Source organism: Lissotriton helveticus, chromosome 5_1, assembly GCF_964261635.1.
Source record: "Lissotriton helveticus chromosome 5_1, aLisHel1.1, whole genome shotgun sequence".
In the NCBI taxonomy this organism is placed as follows: Eukaryota; Metazoa; Chordata; class Amphibia; order Caudata; family Salamandridae; genus Lissotriton; species Lissotriton helveticus.
In genome coordinates this window covers 467,184,765-467,208,256 of record NC_136065.1, presented here as the reverse complement: position 1 = coordinate 467,208,256, position 23,492 = coordinate 467,184,765, and the positions used below count along the sequence as shown (strand labels likewise).

General features: G+C 49.9%; 1 protein-coding gene across 1 annotated transcript in view; it reads left to right on the top strand.

The window, feature by feature from the left end:
• LOC144754667 (uncharacterized) overlaps nucleotides 1-23,492 on the top strand; it is a 210,660-nt gene that overhangs the window by 60,549 nt on the left and 126,619 nt on the right. The window lies entirely within an intron of this gene.

Below are 23,492 nucleotides of genomic sequence, written 5' to 3'. Positions count from 1 at the left end.
TCCAAAGATCAGGGCTTGATCCATCACCGTTATTTAGCTCACTGCCCCATCCCAGCTCAGAACCTGGCTATATGCAAATTAGTCTGTCCTTGGCCCAGTGCATCATGGGAACAGGGCAGACCAAACTACCAAGCCAATTCTTCACCAGAAAGGATACAAGCTACCGGGGACCGGTTTCTGGCATTTCAGCCTCGTCGGCCCGGCTTGCTTGAATCCTGATGGAGCAGTGAGCAAGGGACTCATGTCTGAGTATACCCTGCCACAGCGTGGAAGGGTATACTCAGATGTGAGTCCCTTGCTCATTGCACCATCAGGATTCAAGCAAGCCGGGCCGACGACGACGACGCCTGAAATGGCAGAAACCGGTCCCCGGAAGCTTGTTTCCTTCCCAGTACAAGAATTGGCTTGGTAGTTTGGTTTGCCCTGTTCCCATCATGCACTGGGACAGGAACAGACTAATTTGCATATAGCCAAGTTCTGAGCTGGGATGGTGCAGTGAGCTAAAAAACGGTGATGGATCAAGCCCTGATCTTTGGACTGGGTAAGAGTGGTCTGCTTAATTCAGGCTTCCTGTTCATCACCACCCCCTTTTCTGAATCATTTTGTCCACCATAAGCGTGGAAGGGTATACTCAGATGTGAGTCCCTTGCTCATTGCACCATCAGGATTCAAGCAAGCCGGGCCGACGACGCCTGAAATGGCAGAAACCGGTCCCCGGAAGCTTGTTTCCTTCCCAGTACAAGAATTGGCTTGGTAGTTTGGTTTGCCCTGTTCCCATCATGCACTGGGACAGGATCAGACTAATTTGCATATACCAAGTTCTGAGCTGGGATGGTGCAGTGAGCTAAAAAACGGTGATGGATCAAGCCCTGATCTTTGGACTGGGTAAGAGTGGTCTGCTTAATTCAGGCACTCTGTTCATCACCACCCCCTTTTCTGAATCATTTTGTCCACCATAAGCGTGGAAGGGTATACTCAGATGTGAGTCCCTTGCTCATTGCACCATCAGGATTCAAGCAAGCCGGGCCGACGACGCCTGAAATGGCAGAAACCGGTCCCCGGAAGCTTGTTTCCTTCCCAGTACAAGAATTGGCTTGGTAGTTTGGTTTGCCCTGTTCCCATCATGCACTGGGACAGGAACAGACTAATTTGCATATAGCCAGGTTCTGAGCTGGGATGGTGCAGTGAGCTAAAAAACGGTGATGGATCAAGCCCTGATCTTTGGACTGGGTAAGAGTGGTTTGCTTAATTCAGGCACTCTGTTCATCACCACCCCCTTTTCTGAATCATTCTGGATCAGACCAGCAAGGTCTGATGGGCTGGTCCTTTTCAGGGGAGCAAGGGCCAGTCTGGAGCAACCAGACAAGCATTGAAAATTCGAAGGTTCGTCGTCACAGAGGCCACTAGCCAACGGGCAAGTGACCGGACAGACGCGTAGAACAGGAAAATGCAAAAGGGCCCCGCGCAGCACTCGGTGAGTGTGGAGAGGTGGTCTTCGGTGCAAAGGATGCTCGGGGCTGGGGCTTCTCAATCCCCAATGCACAGCTTCGAGGGTGCCTCAGGATCTGCACAGAAAGCACTTCGATGGCTTTCCAAGATGGCCGGTCCCACGTCTCACATCGCCTCCACGGGTCTCAGCTTTGCTGTGGCTGTGGATCGGGCTGTTGGATTTCTGGAAGTCTGGTTCTTGTCGGTCTCTGTCGTTCGAGCTCCGGCGGGAGCAACAACAAAGCAAACCTTTGAGCGCTTGATGGTGCCTGCTTGCACAGGGTGGTCACTCCTTTACCATAAGGGAGATTCTTCAATCTTCTACGTCGAGTAGGATGTCGAAGGGTCCAGAGTTTCGTATCAGAGTTTCAGTCAGGATTATCTAAAGTCTTGGGACACAGCTCCTACCTTTATTCCAAATCAAGGGGCTGGATTACCTGCTAGGTCCCTCCTATGGGTGGGACCCAGGAAGGGGGGGGTTACACCCCTTTCCCTTTGTCCAGTTTCGCGCCAGAGCTGGGGCTGGAGTGCCCCAGCACCGGTTTGAACTGGCCTATGCATGGGACACCTTGTGTGCCCCAGGCAGTGTCTAGTTTCATTCTGCCCTCCCTGCCCCAATCCACTATCTCCTGTCTGGGGTGGTGCTAGCACCTCCCTGTGACAGGAAACCTATTGTCCAAGCCTCTCTCGCTGGAAGGGCTCCCAGCAGAAGGAGGTCAGACTTGTGTCTGTGGCAGCAGCATCATTTTGTGATGCTGAGACTCTGGTTAAACTTTAACCGGGATTAAGGAAAGTAACATGTCTTCTCCCTCTAGAAGGGTGGAATGCTACCCCCGTCGCCAGAACTGGCGAGGGGGTAGTATTCCAAAGCGTATGACACCTTACACGACATGTTTTGATAAAGCCAAACCAAAGTTAGCAATAACCGCGAGGATTATAATGCACTTAAGAGTATAAGGTATGGCAATATCCTGGAACAGCTATAAGGACATGGTTCCGAAAGCTGCAGACAGGCTCCGCTCATGCTAGAGCACCATCTCACATAAAACCAAGCACTCTGCCTTCAGGATTGTTAAGGCCTGCTATAGGAGTGACTTATAGGTGCATATGTGTCCAGATATAGGTTTAGACATAGGAATACTATATCTAAGCAAGGGGTGATTACACGACCTTGCCCCAGCTGAGTGATCAGCCAGTTGTGTCAGTTTGGATGGCCAGCCAGGGGTGGCAAAAGATATGCTGCAGCCCCTGGTAGGCCTTGGATGCACATCTGCCCTGGGTACCTATAGTACACTGTACAGGGGCTCATAAGGTGACCCAATCAGCTATGTACCTAGGGTACATGGAGTCCATTTTACAGAGAGAGCAGATAGCCTGGGGCCTTGATTAGCAGGATCCCAGGCCAACTAAGGCGAAAACCAGCTAAACACAAGGCAAAGAATCTGGGGTAACCATAGTCCGGTATCCCCCTTCCTACACATATGCAAATCAGTCTGACCCTGTGCCTCATGGGAACAGTCCAGCCCGAACTGCCAAGCCATGTCTTCCCTGGACCAGAAACAAGCATCCTGGGACCGGTTTCTGGCTAAGATATCTCAGCTGGCCACACATTTTGCCGTGCAGAGAGCTAAGGATAATACTTATTTTCTACTCTTAATTGCTTTCTGTGTCCTTACATAAGCAGGTGTTCAAAAAGTATAGTTTCCCAGCTTAACAAGACTCCAACAGATGCATGCTCCCTTCTTCTTCCAGTTTCTTTTACCTTGCTCTGCTACAAAACAGTTTGTCAGTAAGGGAACCCTCATCCCTGCTTGGTTACCGTACTGTGCATAATCGACACAGCGTGCATTTCAGAACTGAAGCATTTTCAATATTTTATACAACAAAGCCATAGTTGTCTTATGCAATTAAGACTAATTGTCAAAGCCAATTGTCCTGGTTTACTGTATGTATATGTGGGGGGGGGGGGGGGGCACGCAGCCATGGTATCGACACACATACCGCAGTCGTTCCCCGGAGGTCCCGGGGCAACAGGGGCCTCGGGCGGGATTGGACATCCGGCCGTGAACTGCGTTGCCTGCATGGTGACCCTCCCCCCCCCCCCCCCAGATCCTGCTCATAGCAGCGCTGGCATTGCGGCCTTCCATGGGGTATTTGTGTGGCGGGCCAACTATGTGACTCCTCTCCCCCTCCTGAAAAACGAGGAGTTACCATCAGCCGGGGCTATGAGCGGATGCCTGGAGATAAAACGGCGAATAAGATTCTTTGGCACTGACCCCTGGTCATGAAGGTGGTGAGATAGTTGTATCGGGAGCACACTGAGGGACAATTCAGTGGTACTGGGAGGAGGTTACTGACATTGGAGGGTGTTACTGCCCAAGGCTGCGACCCTACAAATACATGCTTGAACTGAGCCCCCTGTGAGACCGGACTGCCTATTGTTGCCGAGAGGCCCCTGTGACCCCCCCAGCACTATACGATAGTACGATAGAACACCAGTATTGGTTGGAACGTGGTATGGGTCGTAAGGACCCTAAGCAGACTACTCTGTGTTTTAAAGCACCAGTACTACCGAACAGAGGGATGACATGGCAGAAAGTGGATTACCGCCCACAACGGAGCTGGTGGGCCCAGATACCATGCTGCAGGAGCTTAGGGCTGACTTCAAGGCGTTGGACACTTGTTTTGACACACTTGACAGACGTCTGGAGTCCATGCGGGCTAGACTTGATCAACATGACGGGCGTCTAAATGTGGCTGACTGCAGGATCTCTGACCTAGAAGGTGGCGCTGCTCAGACGACTAAAAAGTTATACTGAATGGAGAAGCTCCTCAAAACAGTTTCCGTTAAAAATAAGGATTTGGAGGCGAGGGGGCAGCGCAACAACATCTGTATAATAGGGGTGCCAGAGTCTAACAACACCGGGCGGCTGGACCGGTTCGTGGAAACGCTTCTACCGTGTTTGGAGGTGAGGCCTTCACCACCAAGTTCATGGTGGAACGTGCACATCGTATTTTGGGGGCACGCCCGAACCCGGGCTGCCCACCACGACCAATTATCACCCGCCTTCTCAACTTCAAGGACAGAGATACCGCTTTGCACATGGTACGTGAGAAGGGGCGGCTGGACTGGCAGGGATCCTCCCTGTCCTTGTACCCTGATTTCACTGCAGTGGTGCAGGAAGCGCGCCGCAAGTACGTAGGAGTGAAGGCGCATCTTCGTAAGTTGGGCCTTCGGTATGGGATGTGGTACCCCACAAGCTTAAAGGTCGACGTGGATGGCCGCTCAAGAATCTTTGACTATCTGCATGATGCCCAGGAGTTTCACCAAAGATACTCTAAGACCGATAAACAGCGTGGATCACAATCGCCGCAGCAGTCTCATAATATACCCAACTCCAGAGCCAGTGCTGATCTATTTGCAGGCAGTTGACTGTTTATTGTTGCTGATCCTGCCCCTTGCGACGTTAGTGTATGAGAGAACATTTACCAGTCTGATCTGATTTTTGCCTTGATTTCTGGTTCATTTATGATTATTGTATTGCCACCAGGGACGAAACATATTAACATAGTCTGGAACTAACGTGCCAAAAAGACTGGGGAAGTGGCATAGCGTTGCCACCCCCCAAGTTCAGCTGCACTTGTTTTATTTGATGCAATTTCACAATGGATCCATTTCGCATTCTAGTTTGGTTGTTATGTTTCTCTTCATTATTGCATGGGTAAGGGTGTTCCCCTGAAGTTGGGAAAGGGATATGGGTGGAGGAAGGGGTATTTGGGATGGTTAGACAGAAATATAACACATGGCTTGTCACTTGCAATCGCAGTACACCTACCAACAGTTGAGTCTTTTCATGTTGCATAGTCTGGGTACAGATTATGGCTAAGAGGGTGCAGGTAGAAGCTGCTGTTACACTTATGTCCTGGAATTTTAAAGGATTGAACAATGCCCGCAAATGTAAACAAGTGACAAACTATTTTCAGCGCCACCAGGTGGACGTCGCTTTTATACAAGTGACGTATTTGGAGTCGGCAGCAAAAAACGCTTTAGCAACGACGTGGGGGCCCACAGGTACTTTGCGGGACACAGTTCATACGCTCGTGAACTTGCAATATTAATACACGAGAGTACAGTTTCACGAGGTGGAGATATATCGGGTTCCGAGTCGGCGCTTTCTGCTGGTTCAGGGGTGTATGCGTGAGCATTCTGTGTTATTTGTTAATGTATACGCACCAAATGTCGATGACCCCGCCTTTTTTGACTCGGTCTACACAGCTATTACACGCATGGGTGCAGATCATATATACCTGGGGTTGAGGGGACTTTAATCTCCTACTCAACCCGATAAGAGACAGCACAGCACACATGGCGGACACCAAGCCCAGGGCACGACATTCATTGCTAGACACCATGGGGCGGTTTCGATTAGTGGATGCTTGGAGACACTACTTTAGGGACCGTGATTGCTACACTCATTACTCTGCACCACACGATATGTGGACTCGCCTAGATTTTTTATGTCTTTCAGAAGGGGTGGTGGTGTGGATAGATGCAGTTAGTCACCCCCCGCAGACTCTGGTCATGCCCCGGTTATGGTTATGTATTTAGAATCCCTAGGGCCGGGTAGGGGTTGGGGGGGGGGTGGCGGGCGGACGGCCGGGCGGGGGGAGGGGGGTTTGGAGTGCCCCTGAAGGTTTCCCGATATGGTATTAAGGGACACTGTCTTCACGGTCGAGCTAGGGGAAGCGGTCACAGAATATTTTGCCATTAGCGGGGAATTTGTTGAGTCTAAGGCAACATTATGGGAGGCCTTTATGGCATATATAAGAAGTGTGTGCATAGCCAAAAGTGCTGGGGTATTCCGAGATCTTCGGCGAACGCTTGCGCAGATAGACGGGCAGCTCACAGATCTTGATTGAATCGAGGCAGCCAAGATGAGCCCTCCGGACTTACAACGTCGAGCAACGCTCCAGTCTGACTTTCGGGAAGCGGAGGAGTGTGAAGCTCACTACTTGGGGAAAATACAGTCACCAGAAGGTACGAGGAGGGCCAGTGGTCGGGCAGAACGTTAGCCAAACTAATGCAGCAAACTCGCATACATTGCGGAACTGGTAGATAAGAATGGGACACGGGTACTTGGGAACACGAATATTCTTCAGGAGGTGCTTACCTGAGTCTTGGGTTTCTGGGTGCCCTGAGGATCACAGTCGCTAATTGGATGAGATAGCAATGTTGTGGATTGAAAAGGCGCACCAAGAATTCCTCGCAGAGCTTTTCTCGGAGGACGAAGTCAGTGAGGCCATTGATGCACTGAATGGCTCTAAAGCGCCAGGGCTCGATGGAATCACAGGATGCTGCTACTAAAAATGTAAGACCCTAATTATCCCCTATCTCATTGACCTGTATTAAGAGGCAGTTGAGACAAAGGTGCTTCCACCGACCCTCACGGAGGCGGTCATAACACTGCTGCCAAAGCCAGGAAAAGATGCACGGTACTGCAATTCATATTGGCCGTTGTCGCTCCGCAACTTTGATATTCACTGGCTAAAATACTGGCGACTTGACTGGCTCTCATTGTTGAGAAACTGATATCACCAACACAGTCAGGTTTCATTCCTCCTAAATCCACAGCTCTTAATCTACGCATGTTGTTTGCCACACTACATAGGATAGCACCCAAGGTTCCAGCGGTCGCTGTATTGCTGGATGCGGGAAAGGCTTTTGATTCGTTGGAACGGCCGTTCTTGTATGCTACGTTGGGGCGACTTGGGTGCCAGAACGCTTCTTGGTGGTGTTTAAGCTGCTGTACACTTTGCCTACGGCTTGCATCCGTCTCAATGGGACACAGACCTAGGAGTTTAGGCCTACACTGGGTACACGGCAGGGGTGTCCCATGTCCCCTTTGTTGTTCGTGATCGCCCTCGACCTGTTAGTGTGGCATTTACAGGATAAGCACTGTCACGGTGGGCTGCAATTCAACACAGAATCCCCTGCTCTTATCGCTTTACGCAGACGATATCATTTTATACGTTAGGCCCCCGGATGATAACTTGACCCCTCTATTGCACGAAGTGACTAGATTTGGCGTCCTGTCGGGGTTGCATATTAATTGGGAAAAATCTGAGGCCTTTCCCTTAACAGTGGTACCTTGTGATAGATTGACGGAATGCCTGCTTACCTGGTGTGAGGAGTCGGTGAAGTATCTTGGGGTTTACATTCACAGTGAAAAGGATCGCATTCTACAACTCAACTATGGCCCGGTGATGGAACAATAGGGACGTAATATAGAGCGTTGGTTATCACTACAATTATCAGTGGCTGGAAGGATTGCCATTATAACAAGCATTGGCATAGCCAATAGGTATCGCATTTGGGACCTTATAAGTGTTAAGCCACGCAACAGTTGGTGTTGTTGCACCAAGGATATTCTGCTGCATAACTAAATACTTATAGGGTCCAAAAAGCGAGACCTAATGGCTATGCCAATGCGTGTTTGTTTTTTGTTGCTATTTTGATTAAGTAGCCAGATCTACAATAGCTGGACATGGTTTTTGATAAGTTCTTTGCATCAAATGAACTTGTTTTCATTGCTCTGAATGTTGTTTCCATTCTGGTTGTAGGAAGCAGTCATTCCCGGGGGTTTGGGGCTGCCTGGCTGTGCGCATGCGCCGAACTTTGCAAATGAGAAAAAGCCTGGTGCAGGCACAATTTACAAGTGTGGAGTGAGTGAGCCCCAGGCAGCATGACTCACATACACAGGAGTTCATGCACTGCACCTGCATAATCAGCATGGTTTAAGGAAACTCGACCCACTCCCTCCCAGGCATCGAACACATATTTACCAAGAATCTCTGAGAAGAGCCTGCCTGCTGCACGGTCGGCTGGTGGTGTGTGTACCTGGTGAAAGCTTGAACTGATGGCTGGTGGTGTGAGTGCCTGGTGGAAGCGTGCACTGACGGCTGGTGGTGTGTGCGAGGTGAAAGCGTGCACTGACGGCTGGTGGTGTGTGTGCCTGGTGGAAGCGTGCACTGACGGCTGCTGGTGTGTGTGCCTGGTGGAAGCGTGCACTGACGGCTGGTGGTGTGTGTCCCTGGTGGAAGCGTGCACTGATGGCTGGTGGTGTGTGTGCCTGGTGGAAGCGTGCACTGATGTCTGGTGTGTGTGACCGGTGGAAGCGTCCACTGGCGGCTGGTGGCGTGCCTGGTGGAAGTGTACACTGACGGCTGGTGGTGTGTGTGCCTGGTGGAAGCGTGCACTGACAGCTGGTGGTGTGTGCGACTGGTGGAAGCGTGCACTGACGGCTGGTGGTGTGTGTGCCTGATGGAAGCGTGCACTGACGGCTGGTGGTGCGTGTCCCCGGTGAAAGCATGCACCGACGGCTGGTGGTGTGTGTGTGCATGCCTGGTGGAAGCGTGCACTGATGGCTGGTGGTGTGCGTGTGCCCGGTGAAAGCGTGCACGGACTGCTGGTGGTGTGTGTGCCTGGTGGAAGCGTGCACTGACGGCTGGTGGTGTGTGTGTGCCTGGTGGAAGCGTGCACTGATGGCTGCTAGTGTGTAACGGCTGGTGGTGTGTGTGCCTGGTGGAAGCCTGCACTGACAGCTGGTGGTGTGTGTGCTTGGTGGAAGCATGCACTGACGGCTGGTGGTGTGTGTGTGTGCCTGGTGGAAGCGTGCACTGATGGCTGGTGGTGTGTATGCCTGGTGGAAGTGTGCACTGACGGCTGGTGGTGTGTGTGCCTGGTGGAAGCGTGCACTGACGGCTGGTGGTGTGGGTACCTGGTGGAAGCGTGCACTGCTGGCTGGTGGTGTGTGCCTGGTGGAAGCGTGCACTGACGGCTGGTGGTGTGTGTGTGTGCCTGGTGAAAGTGTGCACTGACGGCTGGTGGTGTGTGCCTGGTGAAAGCGTGCACCGACGGCTGGCAGTGTGTGACGCTGGTAGTGTGCGACAGCTGGTAGTGTGCGTGCGCCTAGTGGAATCGTGCACTGACGGCTGGTGGTGTGTGTGCCTGGTGGTAGCGTGCACTGACGGCTGGTGATGTGTGTGCCTGGTGGAAGCGTGCACTGATGGCTGGTGGTGTGTGCCTGGTGGAATCGTGCACTGACGGCTGGTGGTGTGTGTGCCTGGTGGAAGCGTGCACTGACGGCTGGTGATGTGTGCCTGGTGGAAGCGTGCACTGATGGCTGGTGGTGTGTGTACCTGGTGAAAGCGTGTACTGACGACTGATGGTGTGTGTGCCTGGTGGAAGCAGGAGCTTTCACAGCTAGAAGACACACATTAAACTGACCAGGAGGGAGGGGGAAAAAGGAGGGGGGTGGTGCAAGCAGAGGAGCCTGATTACAGCAATAACAAGCATTTGCAATGCAATAGGTCTCGCATTAGGAAAGTTTGAGCTATTGGTATTGTAAATGGCAAAGTTTTTATTTATGTTTCCTTTTTTTTAAATAGCTAAATTAATAGCTTCGTCATTTACAATGCCAATAGTTATAACTTTCGCAAATGTGATACCTATAACATTTGTAATGCAATATGTTTTGTATTTACAAACCGCGAGAGGACAAAAAAAAGCTCCGGACCACCGCCTCCTCCCAGGCCTTCAAAAGGGACCTCAAAGTTCTCCTCCTCCAGAGACACCTCCAAAAGTAATTCACGTCCTCTTGCTATTTGTGAGGAAGACTTCCCACTACTGATAATTTCTACTTTCCATGACCATGGAAGTGCCTTCCCAGTGTATGCCTGTGATTAGAGGGTCTGCCTTTTTGCAGTATTTTCCATGTACTGGTGTTCGGTGCCCTTTTGTAACATGCACACACCACTCTGCCCTTGCAACACACGGCTGCTACCTCTCACATGTCTTTGCTTTGATACTTGCACAAGTGCCACCTTGCCCATGTAACGCTTGTTCCTGAGTGTCTAGCACTTATTGCAGGACTGTACCTCTAATTATACTCTGTTTTCTCTTAAAACTGCACACTTGTCACTTTCATTTCCTCTTGTGCACTTTTGACTACCTCATGTATTTTGGTTGCTCACAATTTTTACTCAAGTATTTTGTTTGCTCACGATTGTCACTATTACCTTTACTACCCATGTATTCTGGTTGCTCACAATTTTTACTCAAGTATTTTGTTTGCTCACGATTGTCACTATTACCTTTACTACCTCATGTATTTTTGGTTGCTCATAGTTTTTACTACCTCATGTATTTTGTTTGCTCACAATTGTCACTATTACCTTATGTAAGTAACGTATGTTTTTGCAACCTGTTCTTTTGTAATGTTTCTCATTATGTTTCATTTCTGTTCCTAATGTGAAGCGCTCTGACGCCTTCGGGTAAGGTCCGCGCTATATAAAAATGCATAAATACATAAATAAATAAATACCGCCTTCGGGTAAAGTCCGCGCTATATAAAAATGCATAAATACATAAATAAATAAATACCGCCTTCGGGTAAAGTCCGCGCTATATAAAAATGCATAAATAAATAAATACCGCAAATCAAACATCCTCGTCACTCTGCCGGCCTGCGACCAGGAAGTCAGGCAGGCCGGCGCGACAACCGGAAACAGGAAGTAGGAGGGCGGGAGCCTACCCCGCCTCCCACGGAAGAGCCGCGATTGTTTGGAGCACCGGAGCAGGCAGGAGCCTACCCTGCGCCCCGGTGCCGAAGGAGGGAAGAAGAGTCCTGCTGCCGGGCCCTGCAGCTGAGGAGAGCCGCCGCACGAAGGAAGCCGGTGAGTGGGTTGCTGAGCTGCGGGGGAGCGTGTGTGTGTGTGTGTGTGTGTGTGTGTGTGTGTGTGTGCGTGCGAAGGGGGGGGGCGGGCTGTGTATGTGTGTGTGTGTGCGCGTGCGTGTGTGTGTGTGCGCGTGCGTGTATGTGTCTTGGAGTGCGTGTGTGTGACTGTGGGGGAGGGGGTGTGTGTGTGAGCGAGTGTCTGTCTGCGCACGCATGTGTACGGCGCGGGACGCGACGTGCGCGTTCGCGCACACGAATCCAGGAGAAAAAGCTCGTACACCCTCTTGTCCTCCTTCCCCCCAGACTGATCGCTATACGTCTCCAGCTGGACACATGCATCCTTGCAGGATGCATTGCCAGCGAGACCCAAAAACACAGATGGCAGCTGTGTATGTGCAGGCCTGCAAAAGCCTCTGGTGGCACTTTCAAAAGCCACTTACTTAATGTCTCGAAGTCTAGATCTAGTCTTAATGTCTAGAACTAAAAATGGTGGTTCTCCCACGATTTCTGTACCTTTTTCACAATATCCCTATACCTTTGTATAATAGCGTCTTTGCAGAACTTCACTCGTTGATACGACTGGTGGAGGGGGGGGGTGTAGGCAGCCTCACAATTGTTGGGATACACTGATGCTCCTGTATGAGAGAGGTGACTTTGGGGTCCCGAACTTCAGGATTTACTATCTGGATGCGCAGGCCAGTTTTGCCTATCACTGGTATAAGGACATCAGGATCTCATACTACAGACCAGAGGCTAACTTGGCTCTGCCGGCACTCCTCAATACTCTATTGCCAGCTGGGTTTCCGCAGGACCCACATGACATCCAACCGCTATCGACCACTAGTTCGGTATAGATGAAACTAAAAGCATTAACCTGATTTCATACACTAAACTCTTCTGCATTGCACCTAGCTAGATCACTGTACTATGGGAGGGCTACATTTAACTTGGTGACCTTTGGCGATTTTTTTTTTCTTTTTCTCTTCTCTCCAGTGGTCACGTTTTTTCGTACACGGAAGACCCTCGTTTCCATGATGCCATGGTGATGAATCATTTTGTGTTACTGTGATTTCAGAGGGCACTGCAGGCAGCCCTTCCCTGCTATCTCCTAGAACCGCCAGATTTTACAATATTTTAAGGGGTTATAAAAGATGGAGATGATAGCCATCTCACCACTAGAATGTACAAGGCAGTGATCTCTATGCTTCCTAGTCGGGACACGGGGGTGAGGGTGGCGTGGGAGTGTGACCGTGGGTACCCTGTTACAGATATGCAATGGGGCCGGTGCTGTACTCGGGTTCCCTGGGTATCCCCCAACCATAGGCACACGTTGCTACATTTTAAGTTTTTGTGGAGGGCATATGTGGCGCCCAGTAAAATGCATTGTATAGATCCCTCTCATCCTAACATGTTTGAGATGTGGCTGCCCGAATGCCAATTTCATCCATTTTACATAGACGTGTACACGGATAGTGACATATTGGCAGACAGTATTTGTGGAACTTTCCCATATGGTAGAGATGGTGGTCACACCCTCACCCTTCATTGCACTATTGGGGTACTTATATAATCTCCCTAAGTCTAAACAACGCTTTGTCGCTATTGTGCTCCTGATTGCTAAGCTAGAAATCGCCCTTGGATGGGGCAGTAAACAGGCCCCCAAACAGCAGGATTGGTTACGCAGTATGAAATACTGTAACATTGCAGTGAGGCGTATGCACAGTTGCAGCACCAGCCGCATGAACAGTTGATATATGGCAGCCGTTTCAAAATTGCCTATTGAAGACACGGGGACTGACACTGCAACACAACCCCAACATAAAGGTGCGGGGGTACGACAGATGGGGGGCGGGGGGGTGTTGGACACTGCCATACCCTCACAGTCTGTAGAAAGTTGCTATTTCCTTTCCCATCAGGGCACACATTACATAGTAACTCCACACCCTAAATAAACCTAGACCAACGGTTCCCAAACTTTTGACTCCTGAGGACCCCACTGAATCACTACTGAAAGCCGGTGACTCCCAAGCAATTTGTACAATTTAAATTTCTGTTTAAAAACGCATTTGAAGCAGAGGCAATTTCAAGCGGGAGATATCCTGGATTGGGTCTATTGGCATATACATGTATGCATACAGCAGTGTATTATTTAGTGGTACCCAAGGGCTTGTGGAAAGTGAGCAATCGGACAGCAGAACAAAAATCCTACTGCTGATCCTGGCTGCATCTATTTTTACCTGCCTGCCAAGTAACGGTAACCTATACACATGTGCCTTTCAACGTTTTATTGCTTTTATTGTATTGCCTGTATTTTCATTGTGTCTGTGACTGCTGTTGTCTATCTTCACCCGCTGCCTGTATGTTGTCCGTGCCCCTTTTTCTTCCCTCTGTTCCCCTCGTTGTCCCCGTGCTCTCTCTGCCCGGTCTTTCCTTCTGTACCCCACGCTGCCCCGTGTCTCTGTCCGGTTTTCCCTTCTGTTCCCCTCGCTGCCCCCATGCCTCTCTGCCCGTTCTGCCTTCTGTTCTTAGCTGCCCCTATATTTCTGTATTTTGCCTCTGTGCCATACGGTTTTTGTGCCCTTCTGCCCTCTGTGCCACTCGTTTTTCGTCCCCTTTTGCCCTCTATTCCACTCGTTTTTCCGTCGTTTTTGTGCCTTTCTGCCCTCTGATCCTCTCGTTTTTCCCACATTTTTTGTGCCTTTCTGCCCTCTGGTCCACTCGTTTTTCCCTCTTTTTTGTGCCTTTCTGCCCTCTGGTCCACTTGTTTTTCCCTAGTTTTTTCTGCTCTCTGTTCCACTCGTTATTTGTGCCTTTTTGCCCTCTGTTCCATTTGTTTTTCCCTCGTTTTTGTGCCTTTCTGCCCTCTGTGCCACTCGTTTTTCCCCTTGTTTTTTTGTGCCTTTCTTCCCTCTGTTCCACTCGTTTTTCCCTCGTTTTTTGTGCCTTTCTTCCCTCTGTTCCACTCGTTTTTCCCTCGTTTTTTGTGCCTTTCTGCCCTCTGTGCCACTCGTTTTTCCCATTGTTTTTTGTGCCTTTCTGCCCTCTGTTCCACTAGTTTCCCCCCTCGCTTTTTGTGCCCTTCTGCCCTCTGTTCCACTCGTTTTTTTGTGTCCTTCTGCCCTCAGTTCCACTCGTTTTTTGTGCCCTTCTGCCCTCGGTTCCACTCGTTTTTTGTGCCCTTCTGCCCTCGGTTCCACTCGTTTTTTGTGCCTTTCTGCCCTCGGTTCCACTCGTTTTTTGTGCCTTTCTGCCCTCGGTTCCACTCATTTTTCCCTCGTTTTTTGTGCCCTTCTGCCCTCTGTTCCACTTGTTTTTTGCCTTTCTGCCCTCTGTTCCACTTCGTTTTCCCCTCGTTTTTTGTGCCCTTCTGCCTTCTGTGATACTCGTTTTTGTGCCCCTTTTGCCTTCTGTACCGCTCGTTTCCCCAGCCGCTGTGCCCCCTGCGGCCCCGCCCCTCATCTGCCCAGTGCCCATTTGCTGCCCCCCCCTCCCGATTGTATTGTTGTGGTCTCGCCGCCCCTGCGCCAACATTCATAGCTTTTGTGTGCTGTAAGGACGCATGGGTGTTTCATTTTTCACTACGACGACAGATACACGAGAAACGTGGGAAACGCTGGACATGTATGCATACAGCAGTGTATTATTTAGTGGTACCCAAGGGCTTGTGGAAAGTGAGCAATCAGACAGCAGAACGAAAATCCTACTGCTGATCCTGGCTGCATCTATTTTTACCTGCCTGCCAAGTAACGGTAACCTATACACATGTGCCTTTCAACGTTTTATTGCTTTTATTGTATTGCCTGTATTTTCATTGTGTCTGTGACTGCTGTTGTCTATCTTCACCCGCTGCCTGTATGTGGTCCGTGCCCCTTTTTCTTCCCTCTGTTCCCCTCATTGCCCCCGTGCTCTCTCTGCCCGGTCTTTCCTTCTGTACCCCTCGCTGCCCCGTGTCTCTGTCCGGTTTTCCCTTCTGTTCCCCTCGCTGCCCCCATGCCTCTCTGCCCGTTCTGCCTTCTGTTCTTAGCTGCCCCTATATTTCTGTATTTTGCCTCTGTGCCATATGTTTTTTGTGCCCTTCTGCCCTCTGTGCCACTCGTTTTTCGTCCCCTTTTGCCCTCTATTCCACTCGTTTTTCCCTCATTTTTGTGCCTTTCTGCCCTCTGATCCACTCGTTTTTCCCACATTTTTTGTGCCTTTCTGCCCTCTGTTCCACTAGTTTTTTGTGCCTTTCTGCCCTCTGTTCCACTCGTTTTTCCCTCTTTTTTTGTGCCTTTCTGCCCTCTGGTCCACTCGTTTTTCCCTCTTTTTTTGTGCCTTTGTGCCCTCTGGTCCACTCGTTTTCCCCTCATTTTTTGTGCCTTTCTGCTCTCTGTTCCACTCGTTATTTGTGCCTTTTTGCCCTCTGTTCCATTTGTTTTTCCCTCGTTTTTGTGCCCTTCTGCCCTCTGTGCCACTCGTTTTTCGGCCCCTTTTGCCCTCTATTCCACTCGTTTTTCCCTCGTTTTTTGTGCCTTTCTGCCCTCTGTTCCACTCGTTTTCCCCTCATTTGTTGTGCCTTTCTGCCCTCTGTTCCACTCGTTTTTCCCTTTTTTTTGTGCCTTTCTTCCCTCTGTTCCACTCGTTTTTCCCTCGTTTTTTGTGCCCTTCTGCCCTCTGTGCCACTCGTTTTTCGTCCCCTTTTGCCCTCTATTCCACTCGTTTTTCTGTCGTTTTTGTGCCTTTCTGCCCTCTGATCCTCTCGTTTTTCCCACATTTTTTGTGCCTTTCTGCCCTCTGTTCCACTCATTTTCCCCTCATTTTTTGTGCCTTTCTGCCCTCTGTTCCACTCGTTTTTCCCTTTTTTTGTGCCTTTCTGCCCTCTGGTCCACTCGTTTTTCCCTAGTTTTTTCTGCTCTCTGTTCCACTCGTTATTTGTGCCTTTCTGCCCTCTGTTCCATTCGTTTTTCCCACGTTTTTGTGCCTTTCTGCCCTCTGTGCCACTCGTTTTTCCCATTGTTTTTTGTGCCTTTCTTCCCTCTGTTCCACTCGTTTTTCCCTCTCTTCTGCCCTCTGTTCCACCCGTTTTTTGTGCCTTTCTGCCCTCTGTTCCACTCGTTTTTTTGTGCCCTTCTGCCCTCCGTTACACTTGTTTTTTGTGCCTTTCTGCCCTCGGTTCCACTCGTTTTTTGTGCCTTTCTGCCCTCGGTTCCACTCGTTTTCCCTCGTTTTTTGTGCCCTTCTGCCCTCTGTTCCACTCGTTTTTTTGCCTTTCTGCCCTCTGTTCCACTTCGTTTTCCCCTCGTTTTTTGTGCCCTTCTGCCTTCTGTGATACTCGTTTTTGTGCCCCTTTTGCCTTTGTACCGCTCGTTTCCCCAGCCGCTGTGCCCCCTGCGGCCCCGCCCCCTTGACTGCCCACTGCCCATTTGCTGCCCCCCCCCCTCCCGATTGTATTGTTGTGGTCTCGCCGCTCCTGCGCCAACATTCATAGCTTTTGTGTGCTGTAAGGACGCATGGGCGTTTCATTTTTCACTACGACGACAGATACACGAGAAACATGGGAAACGCTGGACTAGACGATTATCCACATAGACCTGACATATGTATTATTTTCATTGTTTTATGCTGTAAACTGTGAAGTGCTGTCTTTCTGAATTATATTGCCATGTGAAATGTACTTTCATAAATTTTTCGTCCTTGTTTGGATATTCAATAAAACTTCAATTAAAAAAAAAAAAAGCTTAGGCATGGCGTGCTGCTATTGCTGCAAAAGTCAATAAAGAAAAAAAAGCAGACAGATGCCGCATTTCTTTTCCAGTTGTTTACTTTTGTTTAGCAATTGCAGCATTTTACTTTTAAGCATCTTAAGCCCGGCATGCCATGATTGCTATGAAAGCAAATAGAAAAAAAAAACATCGGACGCACAACTTAAAAAAAAATATGTATTTACTTTTGTAGCTATGCTACTGCAAGGGTATTTTGTACTAATTAAAAATAAAATGATCACTTGCAAAGCCAGTAGCTCTAAATGTAACTAATGCGAGGCCTATTGCATTGCAAATGCTTGTTTGTATTCACTAACAAGCTTGAGCACGGTTGGTAAGCAGTCTGTAATGGACTGCGATACTCCCGCTTTAATCTCAGATGGGAATCTCGGATCAGCTTGTATTGACAATGTATGAGCGTGTTCATCCTCAACCTGCTTTTTAACCAAATGCCATGCTATTGACCTGCAAGGTTATTTTTATCGATTTTATTATATGTCATGTATTGTTGTCATCTCAGGGCCCTTCTAGCTGGGGGGGGTTAACATTTGACTGCGTGTGCAGGATTCACTGCCTCACGTTCCAGGTGACGTTCTTTCCTGTCTTGCCTGATTTTTTTGCCAGACATATTCTCCACACATAAAAACACACACAGCTCAACTCAAGTACTGGCGTGCACCACCACCGCCACCTGCTGGTGCACCTCAGCTCTTCTCGGTAATCACTGACCCAGCTCCGCTGTTTCAGTACTTGAACTATTTATTGTCTGTTGAACCTCTGTTGTAACTTGGAACAACCTTTGCTAGTGCTGTTGGACCTAGACACCGCCCTTGTGCCTCAATCCTGAGCTGCAACACCCTTGATTTCTAAGACCAAGAGCCCAGAGACAACCCTGCGACTAATCATCAATCCAAACTCGCAAAGCCCTTTGTAGTCCTGGCACTGGGATCAAGAGACCAGTGCTGCCTAATTCAGACCTGCGAGGCTACATCCAGGTCAACCCGGATGCAGTTTTGCCAATACCTGTCAGAAGTGTAACTCCCTCCCTTCCAGTACTGAGATCCATGTGCAGCAGTACCAATGTACGTTAAAGCTGATTTGTGGTAACCCCCGCCCCGCTATACCACAGTTGACTCCCAAGGCTCAGACCAGTGCTGTAGCTGTACCAACCTAGCTGATCACACACCCAGTGGTTAATTTGTAAAAATGGATGTGCCAGGGCACTCCTCGGGAGCCAGCGTGCACCAGCAAATGTCTCTGGTTAGCGCCGCCTAAAACAGAACCAACAGCTGCCTACGAAAGTGGGGAGAGGATGTGGCGTAATGGTCAGAGCTGCCGACTTGGGCGCTGGGGAACCAGGTTCGAGCCTCTGTGTACGCTCAACATCTGTGAGTCTGGGCAAATCACTTAATCTCCTCCTAAATGAATGTGTCCTTGTCTGGTGCTCAGGAAAAGCGCAGGCGTTGATTAAGTGCCTGTGCTGAGCACTGGAAACCACTGGCTCAAATTAAACACTGCCTGAAGTATGCCTGCAGTTCAGTTACTGCATCCACCGCCTCAAATTTAACACTGCATGTCGCATGCCTGCAGGTCCATTACTGCATCCACATCAAACTCTTCTAAAACACCCAGGTCTGGCCTACATCAGCTGCTGGAATTCCTAGAGCGACGCCAAAAAAAAAAAACGCAGTTGCACGTAAACAGCATTTCCTAAGCGCTGCTGTCATAGTGAGCATCATCCTTCTATTTCAGAGCTCAACAAGCACTGGTAAAGCCAATAGGTCTCCCTATATGCGAGATCTATTGTCTATGATTTTTGTCTTTGAATCCATGTTGCACAGCAGCAACGATAGCTGCACTCGGAGTCTTCCTGAGAACAAATGTACACTCGCGCTTGCACGCGCCACTCGGGCAGCAACAGGTCAGGAGTAGAAAGAGTACTCTTCACATTGTCATTAGCGGCAATTTGTAAATGGTGACAGGAAATGGTTGTGAAAAACCATCTGAGGCCTGCAGATAACTTTTTTCCGGTGCCGATCATTTACGGGTTACATAAATACAGGCAATGGAGAAAGCAGCGCTGGTTTTAAGCCAGATTTATGGCAAAGCAAAGATTACAAAATGCTGGCTTAGATTTTACTTCTTCACAGTACAGAGAAGCACCTAGACGACATAAATGGCACGAGTACGCTATACAAATACTGTTAGTTTAGCACACCCTAGGTACTGTAATGTGCAGTGCTTAATTTGAGCCCATGGTTTCCGTGCACTTAATTGTCAAACCAGCACTTATGACAGTCTGTCACCTGGTGGCGCTGTCTAATTTAGAGTTGAGCACAACACCGGTTATTTATTAATTCAGTTAGCATTCAAATAATAACTAATAGGTGCCACCCAAGCCATTCTTATAGCTTTAGGGGTGTGGAAAGGTCTGAATTGTCACACTTACAGGCAGGAGTGTGATGGTTAGTAGCTGTGGTGATACGGTAACTGACAGCACCGGCAGGGGAAATGGTGTGGTGGAGCCTGCAGTGGCCTCTTGACAAGAGCCTTGGCACTTAATTTTTTTTAAATACAAATTAAGCATTGTATGAAACACTCCAGCTGTTAATTTATAGCCCGTACATCAGTATATGTTTAGTGGCTAGATGGTCACCTGGGAGTTCGGAGGAAAAGTTTCAACTCCTCTCAACACAGTTTACTCTCAAGCGTCCTTTCCTTACTTAAAGATATATAGAAACCAGGCCACAAATTTAGCCACGCGACTGAGCTCTCCAGTCCACGCAACTAAGCTCTCCAGTTTCCTCAAAGAGGTCCTCACGTCCGCCTTTTGAAATAAACTGCTTTACTAATTACATCGTATCACAGAAGCCGGCTACGGATGCTGCGACAAGTCAAACAAATGAAGGAGAAGGGATCGGACCTGGAAAGAAAAGTTTTCACTCATATTAAGACCCCTACCAAGAACGCCAACACGTGTGTGTTTCAATAGTCAGTGCCAGTCCTAGGCCTTCTGAGGCCCCGGGCGAAATGGAAGATGTGAGGCCCCTCCAAGTGACATCGTAGAAAGTGACCATGGTCAGTGACTGGCTGCCGCCCCCTCCCTATGACCACACCAACCCCCGGACACATGAACATGAAACATGGTTATCTTTGGAAGGCGGGGGGTCGCAAGGCCCCCCGGCCGTATTTATTAAGATATAAAACAATAAATTTTAATTGCACGATAATCAGTTTATACAAAAATTAGCAAGACATTAGATACAAGATTGTCAACATGTGTGAGAGACTATCCTTAACAAAAACTCTAATACAGATTGTTTCCTAACCGAATCTAACATCCTCATCTGAATTTTTTTGTATACTAACATTTCTGGCCATATGGCAAGGTCGCTAACCGGTGTCAGGTTCTACTAGCTGCGCCTCACCAAAAAGATGTGCGCATGCGCAGCCGAGCCCGGTAATTACCTGGTCCACGCCGTGAACTCCATTTACCCACTAAAGGAGGGCCCTTACTCTGCGCCATCCGGTGACGTCATAAGTATGCGCGCGCGGGGTGGCTACCAGCCTAAGGAAAGCATGGCTCCTCCAACCCGCGCCCCTTTGAAGCACCAGTTACCTTGCCCCTGAAGTTCTAGGAGGGGCCAATGGCCCCTCCCCCTGGGCGGGAACCTCCATAGGATGATGCCCGCCCCCCCAGACCTTAAAAATAGCTGCTCACCGGTCATGACCTTACCGCCACAGGCCAGCATTGTTAACCGACGATCTGACCTCCCCCTTCCTAGACCTCAACCAGGACAGATTTACTTAGCAAATCCTTCTAGCCAGGCCCAGAGATTATTAGACCACAGGACGTTCCCTGCCTCAGTCAAGTGTACTCCGTCCCCCAGGTAAAACTGCTTGCCCCAGATACATCCATGCGGAATCGTCTGCAACCGGGGGGCTCGGAATAGTTTGTCCAACTGTGTGTTGCTCCTCTTTACCGAGTGATTCAACGCCCTGACCGAGTCCCCCCCTCGCCACTGCCACCGAGGGATAAGTTGCGACCATACTACTGTGTAGCCCGGGCAAATCCTAGCCACCCACCCTGCAGTGGAGATGATCTCCTCAATAAGGATGCGCCTCCCCAGTTTGGCCAAATCATTCTCCCCAAGGTGAAGTATCACCACTGACGGGGGGTCAGAGTCAGAGTCCAGAGTCCCTGGAAGAAGCTCCTAAACTGGCTAAGGCACAGACCCCCTCTTCCGAAAAATGAGATATGAAACCCCTTTTGCGTCGCCCTGTTCCTACGGTCTCCTGAAAGAAAAACATGTTCAGCACGCCTTACATAAGAGTGGCCCACAATCCAAGTCACCAATTTCTTGCGCTCTTCATGCCGCTTATGCTGTGATGGTGTAGATCGGTGACGCCCGGCGGCGAGTTCCTCCCCTGCGTCACAGGTTTGAGAAACTGCAAAAAAACAGAAACATACCAGGCGTGAGCACCATCCTATCACAACATGTCAATTCATACATATCGTTTGTAACATTCAGACGACCATCTCCCTAGTCTCTTCACATTCTCTACTGAGAGACCCCTTGCCACTGCTTCAGTTGCTGCCCCAATCCTAAAGGATTGCGTTCCAAATTCCTTGTGATCAAAACCTGCCTGTCTGACCGTCAGTTCTAAGACTCTCCTAAACTGGTACCTTGTCAATGGCGTACCATCGGCGTGACACAACAGTGCACCCCCCGCCGTGCCCTCACTCTGCCTGTGGAAGACTTCCACATGAGAAACCGGGCAGCAAGGATTGGCCCGGGCCCGGTGGAGCACTATGGTGTGACCCCGAGATTCCTGGTCAGTCTTGGATCTCTGAATTGTCACCCACATGGTATCCTCTCTAATCGTTACACAGACCCCCTGTAGTCCGCCCAGCTTATCTTCCCTTGACGCTGCAACCAACTCGCCGATTCTCAGAGCCCCATAGAAAGCCAGGGAAAATGCAGCCTTGAACAGAAGTACCTCCCACTCTGAGCTACAGACACTGCGAAGCGCCACCAATATGGCTGTCAGCCGCGCTAGCCCAATGGGCCTTCTCCTATCTGCAGAGTGACCTTGTAAACGGCGCCAACCCCTCAAAGCCTTGCGCACCATAAAGGTGTTAGTGGGATCTCGCATGCCCTTAGCCTGCGCAAAGAAGGAGACCGCCGCCCTATGCCTGCTCGCAGCCGCCACTGAGCGCCCTTCCCTGTGCATCACTTCTAAGTAGGCCGCAAAGCTGTCCTCCTGTGCCCACCTAACCTCCCATTCCAGCCCCAAGAAAGCACGGTAAGACAAAAACGCCCCTTCGTAAGCTGCCTTGGTCCTGGGGGCTAAGCTAGCAACCACGAGGTCCTGTAATCTGGGGCACCAATCTGCCAAAGTACTGCCGGGAAGTGCGCCGGCGAGGGGTCTGCTGCAGGAAGATGTTCCCTGAAAACCTGCATTTTAAAGCAAGAAAGGGAGTCAGCTGCATTGTTGAGGATGCCTGGGACATGCTTGGCTCTGAACACCACATTCCATTTTAAGCACTGTACACAATCTCCTTTATCAGGCGCAGTATGAACGGACAGCGTGCCCCCTGTTGATTTATACATTCGACAACTGTCATGTTATCAGACCAGAACACCACTGATTGATTACATAGGTGTTCCGGACAGACCTTCAAAGCCACCCATATTGGGAAGAGCTCCAGGAAGCCAATATTGGTGGTCAGACCCCATGCTCTCCATTCCTCCGGCCACCGCTGGGCGACCCACTTGGTCCCCAGGATGGCGGCAAAGCCCGCACTACCAGCAGCGTCTGTCCATAAACCCAACTCCGCTAATGTGGCGGGAGGACTGGACCACACTACCCTGCCATTAAAATCCTCCAGGAATGCCATCCAGATATGCATATCCTGGCGAACCTCAGATGACAACCTCGTGCGGTGATGTTTCTCCCGTAATCCCTTCATAGCTTGGGCAATGGAGCGTGAGAATGGGCGTGCCATTGGGATGACCCGCAGAGCAAAGTTCAGTTGCCCCACCACTTCCTGCAGCTGTTGTAGGGAAACCTTGTCTTTGCGTAGGCATTGCCGAAGAGCTGCTCTAAACCTAGACACTTTGTCCCTGGGCAACCTGAAACATCCCTCCACTGAGTCAATTTCGATACCAAGGAATTCGAGGCAGGTGGACGGGCCGACCGTCTTCCCTGGTGCCAGCGGGACCCCAAAAGCCCGCATGAGCACGCAAAATTCCTGCAATGCCCAAGCACACTCCTGAGAGCCCGCCGCACCTAAGAAAAGGAAATCGTCCAGGTAATGCATGACCTGCTGGTGGCCCGTCGCCTGTCTCATGACCCATTCTAGAAATGAGCTAAACGTCTCAAAGTAAGCACATGATATGGAGCAGCCCATGGGCATGCATTTATCCATGTAAAACTTGCCTTTGAAATTGAAACCTAGGAGGTGGTGGTCCGCAGGATGGACTGGGAGGAGACGGAAAGCAGATTATATGTCGGATTTTGC